At 36.0% G+C, this 7,805-nt stretch overlaps 1 protein-coding gene across 1 annotated transcript in view; it reads right to left on the bottom strand.

The window, feature by feature from the left end:
* Nucleotides 1-796, bottom strand: part of LOC107728716 (suppressor of cytokine signaling 5-like) — a 21,073-nt gene extending 20,277 nt beyond the window's left edge. Inside the window, exon 1 of the mRNA XM_016539006.1 lies at nt 766-796. The gene's annotated coding sequence lies outside the window, so the exon portion shown is untranslated. The remainder of the gene's footprint in view (nt 1-765) is intronic.
* Between the last annotated feature and the right edge of the window lie 7,009 nt (nt 797-7,805).

Below are 7,805 nucleotides of genomic sequence, written 5' to 3'. Positions count from 1 at the left end.
TACTTTTTAGTTTAAAAACAATAGATAAAAACAAGATGTGGTTTTTATAATACTGAATAGTCAGATAATTACAGATAATTTCCATGCAGCTTATACTATACTGGGTCACGAGTGTGCTGGATGATTACTGACGTACAGCGGGGAGATCATAATGGAGTAAAGAGGTTAGGGGAACGTTAGAATAACATTCTGGGAACCAAAAACTAATGTTCTGTGACGTGACATGACATGCGGCCAAGTATGGTGACCCATACTCGGAATTAGTGCTCTGCATTTAACCCATCCAAAGTGCACACACACAGCAGTGAACACACACACACGGAGCAGTGTTGGGTAACGAGTCCGACTCTCTAACCATTAGGCCACGACTTCCCTGGGAACGTTAGATTAACGTTAGAATAACGTTATGGGAACGTTAGAATAACGTTCTGGGAACCAAAAATTAACGTTCTGGGAACGTTAAAAAAACGTTCCTGGCTAACCAAAAACAAACCATAAAAAATAACATTCTGGGAACCAAAAACTAATGTTCTGGGAACCAAAAACTAACGTTCCGGGAACGTTCTGGGAACCAAAAATTGTTAGCTGGGTTTACATTTCTTGGCTAAAAAGTTTTGCACGTGTTAATACAAAGATATTTATTAAAACCAAAACTTGCTTTCGTATGTTGATAAAACAATAAAGACATACAATGAAGTTGTAAACATATTTCCGATTGGTTTTAAATGGCAACATTTCTGCAATTCGGCTATTAAAGTAACTTACTTTTCGCCTCATTAAATTCTCAGTTCATTTTGAAAATACGTATTAACGTTACCTTCTCTTTCTGATTATCTTCTCTTTTCGGCTTGCGAATCGGTCATGTCCGAACAATTTTTTTCCCCGGACCTAAACGAATCTTTAAATTCCGTTTGTGAACCGGTTCAACTGCATAAAGAGATCCGTTTCAAAAGAACGATTCGTTCACGAATCGAGCTTCAATAAATCCAGCCCTCTTGTGGTAAATTTTGTCCCTGTCTCAAATTGCACCCTAAACCCTCGCGGTCTTCAAGAGGTCTTCCTCTGAGTCCACACTTTCGTGATGTAAAGCCGCTTTGACTATCGGGCTCGGCAGAAGTGTGCATCGATGGCGCATAGCGGCCGCAAAGGGGGCACTTGCGAGCACCCTTCTGAAAGCTAAAATGACGAATGGGACACCCTACGGCACGGCTATTCAATTAATTTAATTTGAGGGCCGGATTATTGAACTGAAAATTAAAGGGGGCCAAGGGGGTGGGGGCCGTCCCAATCTCTTTCTGGGGGCCTATAAAATTAGAAATTAAATTTAAATGCATATTCAGCAGTAAAATCAACTAATTTTACCAACACCAACATCTATAAAAAAAAACATTAGTGCGGTCTGTCAGTCGATTAAAAAAAAGTAGCTAATTAATCGCACATTTTTCTGTAATTCATCATGATTAATTGCATATTAATATATTGTCATAATTTCTCATTGATCCTCCAAATTAATGTAGAAACAACATAAAGGTGGTATATTTTAAAGATCCCAGATAGCACACCTATAAAGATGTCTGTTAATTTAATTTGAGGGCCGGATTATTGAACTGAAAATTAAAGGGGGCCAAGGGGGTGGGGGCCGTCCCAATCTCTTTCTGGGGGCCTATAAAATTAGAAATTAAATTTAAATGCATATTCAGCAGTAAAATCAACTAATTTTACCAACACCAACATCTATAAAAAAAAAACATTAGTGCGGTCTGTCAGTCGATTAAAAAAAAGTAGCTAATTAATCGCATTTTTCTGTAATTCATCATGATTAATTGCATATTAATATATTGTCATAATTTCACATTGATCCTCCAAATTAATGTAGAAACAACATAAAGGTGGTATATTTTAAAGATCCCAGGTAGCACACCTATAAAGATGTCTGTTAAAGATCGCTTCATCTGGAAAGCATCTGCTGTGTACAAATATCTGATAGACGTCTTTTAGATGTCAGTTTTACATACATTCTAAATCATAAACATCTTAAACACATTTTCTAAACGTCTATTTGACATAGAATAGGAAACGTCCTATACATGTATTGCAGATGAGCAAACACTCTAAAAATATGTCTTACAGATGTAAATGCAAATGTTAAATAGACATCTCTATGATGCAATAAAAATAACTACATGCTATTCTTGTCATGAGCATCAAGGTGTGGGGGCGCTGCGGTGCAAATTCCACTCATGTTTTAGTACATGTTAACTCAAAGTTTCGTAGAAAAAATATAAACGTTGGATTCTGTGGTCGATTCTGTGTTTGTTATTCGCAGTTATGTGTTGTGGCTGGGTTGTTATAGGTCTGCGTGACTCTCGATGTCTTAGGCCTAATTGAACGGAGGAATTATGGTATTCTTCTGTAGCCTGACGACGGGTAACTTTAACCGTTGTTCATGTGAACTCAGACAGCCTGATGCTTTGTTTATAGACTATTTGTGGGTGGCTGTTTGTTGTTTCACCTATCAATTTGTGTCGATAATAGGGTAAATCCTGTATAGTGATTTATCCTATATAGTGCTTGCATAAAGCAAGTAGTGCATACACTTGTAGCTGTTATGTATCTTTGTAAGTCATTGTAAGCCCTCTTTGTAAGACATTATTTTTAACATTTCTCTGAAAAATATAGGCTCTGAAAAAATATAACTTTTAATTTAAGTGAACGTAAAGCAATCTTCACATAAACTATAAATTGTATTTTATAGTTTTGGCATAATTGTGTGTGTTTTTGTCCGTTGAAGTGCTGCTGCGCTGTCTGAAGCGGCTCAGCGTGTGCGTATAGGCCTACAGCAGAACGCGCAACCTTCTAAACTATACTCCATTTGATAATCATCTTCGTCCAGTGTCTGCGCTATTTCTCGCCTAGAGTTGTGGATATCTCTTAATCTCTTTAACTCCCTCACACAAGCGCTTGTCAACGCTGTCGTCTATTGATGTTGCGGACTCCGGTAGGTTGCTGTTGTTGCGTCTCTTCCTTTTCTTTTCTGGCTGTGAAACAACAGCCTGGGCCAGTGTTGCCACCTTGTGGACAAACTAATTAGTGCAAAAACAATTCAAGGCGTATGTGCGACCTGCGCGTACTCTTCTCTAGGGCCGAATGAAGATGATTGGCGGGCCGCCAGTTGAATAGCCCTGCCCTGGCCTATGGTCTCGTGGACTTAACGGGACCCCACGGCCCATATTAAATCTTGGACAGGTATGAGATAATTGGACTGAACTATTACAACAATTATAAAGAGTTTGCATTGCTTTTTGAAAAAGAAAAAAAAAAACGACTAAAGCATAAGTAATCAATAACTGTATCAAACGCTTTAGCAGCTCAGTGAACCGGGTAGATCTGTGGACTGTATATCATCCTGTCAAAGAATGACTAAACCTTGAGCCAATAGCCTTCGATTATGAGATGTGACGGAGCATGTGATTTGTTGAATGTAGTGAAGGAACGAATACGCCCTTCACTGACCTAGTTGCTTTTGAGTCTGAACAAGCGAGATCTTCTCGTTCGTGTACGAAATGAACGAACTGGTACATCTCGTTCGTGAATGAAATTAATGAGAGTGTAGCCTACCGGGCAGGTCGGTCATTTAGCATGTGAGTCAATCTCGTTCAGCAATCAGCAGAAAGCGGAGGCAAAGCGCAGTTTTTGGTACTGTGCACATACGCTTGTTTATATATTCATATTGAACATACAGAACATAACTCCACGTTTAAGATTTATGAATGTGTAAATGTATGACCAAACAATTAAAATGATAATTATGCAAGAAGACCTTGTGCTTTGGGCATCTTGAACCACTTATTTAGACTTATTTTATTTAGCCTATGTAATGAGTAGATTAGGCACACATTTTAATAAAGCCAAATCTGTTTTTTGTCAAAAGTAAATAGTTCGTTGACTTAAGACATAAGACACTCTTTTTCGCCACCTGATGGCGTATTTATGTAATATGAAGAAATGGTCATGGATATGTATTGGTGATATTAATATTGTTAAAGATAAATGCAATAATAGATATATTAGAAATGTGTTAAAGAAGAACTATGTGTCATGCTCAACAGTCTTTTGGTCATCTAAATATGAAAGCATGGAGTGGAAGAAAGTATGGTCAATAACGTTTTTTATAAGTAATAAAGTTAGAGAGACATCTTTTAAAATATTACACAGAATTTACCCTGTTAAAGAGTTATTTGAACGGTTCGAATTGGAAATGGAAAACTTGTGATTTTTGTGGTGGTGTTAAAGAATTTGTGATTAATCTCTTTTTTCAGTGTACACTCGAGATTATTTTGGATAGATGTATCTAACTTCATTTCAAGGATGTTTGGAACATTAATACAAATTGATGTCATATTTATTTTTGTACAAACCATTGATTCTAAAAGTACATTTTCTTTTCTTACACAACTCATTATTTTACTTGGAAAATATCATATTCATGTAAAGAAATGGGCTAAAGCTAAGCCAAATTGTGAACATTTTATAAAAGAAATTAAACAATATGGTACTACTTTGCATATCATTAGAAACAGAAAAGCTAAAAAGACTTATGAAGCTCTATGTCACTTTAATTTGGTAAATTAGATGTTTTAAATTTTACCCCTGGCATATAAAAATTTTTTTTCCTCTTTGTTTTTTCTTTCTTTCTCATAATTGTTGTGAGATGTATATAAACATCATTCAAAACTGTGGAGATGATTGTGGACTTCAGGGTTGAACTGTTGCCATCTGGTCGACGCTACAGAGCTCTGAGCACCAGAACGACCAGACACAGGAACAGTTTCCATGAACACTTGACAATAACTGTGGAACACACAACACTATTTATATACCCATGCACTTATTTATCTAACACACATACTTAGTCTACACTTCAAATTTGCACATAATATACCTGTACATACAAAAATGTATATTGTAATATACATGCACATACAATTGTCAATTTATATATTGTTATTACTTATTTACTTGTTCTATTTTTTATTTATTCTTTTCTATATTCGTTTATTATCTGTGTTTTTGTTCTGTCACTGTCATTCTGTTGCGCTGCGGAAGCTTCTGTCATGAAAACAAATTCCTCCTATGTGAAAACATACCTGGCAATAAAGCTCATTCTGATTCTGATATGTTTGTACTAATTTTGTACATAATCGCGTATTTAAAAAAAAAAAAAAAGTTCAGAGCTGCGCATGCGCTGCTAATAGCGCCGCCCTTCTCCGCTGCTCTGGAGGGAGGTATTTCAGTAAACGAGAGCTATGAGTCAACGGTTTACGTGAACGAGAACGATTTGTTCACCTAAAAGTTTCGTTCAAAAAGAACGATTCGTTCACGAACGTAACGTAGTAGTGATATATGGTATGGAACGATATTCCGGACAATTTTCAAAAGGAATTGCAAATTGTATTTTCAATTGCGTTTTCAATATGTGGGCGCATAAATTGTGACATAATCCATTTGCCATTGTGATGCCATCTAGTGATATTTAGCTACCAGTTTTAGCTACTTTCAATTGAAAGCATAAAAGCAAACGCGCGTGAATGGATCATAACTTGCATAATGTGATTTGATTCTCTATGTAGTGTAATGTAGGCGATTAGGTAGGCTAACTAGAAAAACGAGCAGCCACAGTGACACCATACTGCAATAGCATGAAGGTGTTGCCGATTAAAAGAAAGAATAATCTGAACAAAACTTAATTTAGATCTTGTTACTTTTACTGTAATGTCAAACACTTATAGATTTTGTTCAGTTGTGTTATCGATCTAATTTTGTGAGTGTAATAAAAAATCATCTTAAAAAAATTATAACAAAAATAGTAAACAAAAAATTGTGGAAAAAAACGTGTCTTCTCTAAATAGTTTCTAAATAGAGAGAAAACGAAATAGTGTTGACTATTATGTGAGCGAGTTTCCCTTTGTCCCCTTCATAGTCATGTGACATGGGTGCATGTTGTGTGACAAAGACAGGCTGTTCTTTATAATCCCCCTAAACCACAGTGTCAAATACTGACCGTTACAATACAGCGAAGGTCATGTGTGCTTGGTCTCTAACAACATATGGTTTTCATCTTCTTACAGTACTCAGATTCTTTGATATTCATATGGCTCTCCGTGGATTACTTAAGCATGCGACTTTAGACAGCGTACATCAGCAAAATTCACATGAGCAAGATTAGGCCACTTTATTAATTGCAGAAAGGATACTGCAGTGCTCAGTACTAATGTTCGTTTCTTGATATTTGGAAACATTTGGATGGAACTGACAAAATATCCTTTAACATTCACACTCTATAGAATCATGTAAATTTCATACAATAGCTTGCATGCTTTAGGTTTAGCTCATTTACTATGACAACCACCACCTCCCATTTCATGAAAAGTTGTTTTAATTTATCTTTATGGAATAATTAAAAGTGATATACTGCTGTCTACTGATTTCATCTGCTTTAAACATAAAAAGGCCGTTTTCAACCACAACACAAATTTGATTTATGTATTTGTACACTGCATTTGTTAAGTTGCCACTTTTTCAGTGTGAGATTAATGATTGGCATTCTTTTAATTCAGTTTAATCTGATTAGTTTCACTGTAAACTGTTGCTATACCTGCTGTTTTTTGCTATCTACTAATTCATTTTTAGTGATTACACTAGTCTTTCAAAGGTAAGACTTTTAAAACTTACAGAAAGTGAGTTGTTTTAAATGGATTTTGTAAGGATATTCAGATCAATGATTGGTCTATTTGGTATGCTTTGAGAATTCATGTGAATGAAATGAGAAATCACAAGATCTTTGGCTAAAATACAATTTCCACGGAATTAAGGCGTGATACTAGAATGGAAGGCAGCATTCAAATAAATACAGTAATAGTATTTCATAATATTTTCAATAGTAATAACATGCCAAAAAGGAACAGAGTTTGTATTTTACAAATGGGTTGCCATGAAGAAAGATTTACCCGATTTACCGTTGTATCATTCCAAACACATATTTCATTCAAAGTTTGAATATGCATCTGTTGTTCTTTTATGTATAGTTACATTCAATGAGGCATGGAGCTTATAAGCTAAAGAACATCCAAAGTAGTCCATACAACTTGTGTGCACTATACTCGCAGTTCTCAAATCATATAAAAGCTTTAGAGGTGAAAATACTGACATCAAAGTTATTCAGTAATCTTAAGTCACTTTGGATAAAAGTGTCTGCTAAATGAATAAATGTGAAATCATTGAGTCTTTGTCAATGGTTTGTGAACTTGATCTACCAATTCAAAAAACTAAAAAGACTCAATATAATACTCATACACCTCTATCATATGCCTCAAAAAAAATTAAATATAGTGGATGAGTCATGTGTGTGTCAGTCATAATCTGCACAGGGACACAAAGGTAGAATATCCCAATGCAGTAGTTTATTGAAGGGGTCCACAAACCTAAACCAAAGGCAGGCAAAGGTCATACACAAACAGGCAATCCAAAACAATGACAGAGTAAGGGGCTGAGGCAAACAGAGTAATCCAGAAAACAGGCAGAATAACAAGACCAGGAACCAAGACTAGTGATGTTAGGTTCTTGAACGAATCGTTCTTTTGAGCCGGTTCTCAGGAAGTAACCGGTTGAGCCGGTTCACAAATCGAACTGCATCAAACTTTAGTTCCGGGTTGATGACGCAGGACGCACAGCCGAAGTAGCACGTCCAACTCATAAAGAACCGAATGAGCCGGTTCAACCAACTGTCGAAGTTTGCAGAGGATTAC

The sequence above is a fragment of the Sinocyclocheilus rhinocerous genome, unplaced genomic scaffold (genome assembly GCF_001515625.1).
Source record: "Sinocyclocheilus rhinocerous isolate Xijiao unplaced genomic scaffold, SAMN03320098_v1.1 scaffold2172, whole genome shotgun sequence".
In the NCBI taxonomy this organism is placed as follows: Eukaryota; Metazoa; Chordata; class Actinopteri; order Cypriniformes; family Cyprinidae; genus Sinocyclocheilus; species Sinocyclocheilus rhinocerous.
Note: the sequence above shows the minus strand (reverse complement) of the source record. Positions and strands in the feature narration are given on the sequence as shown.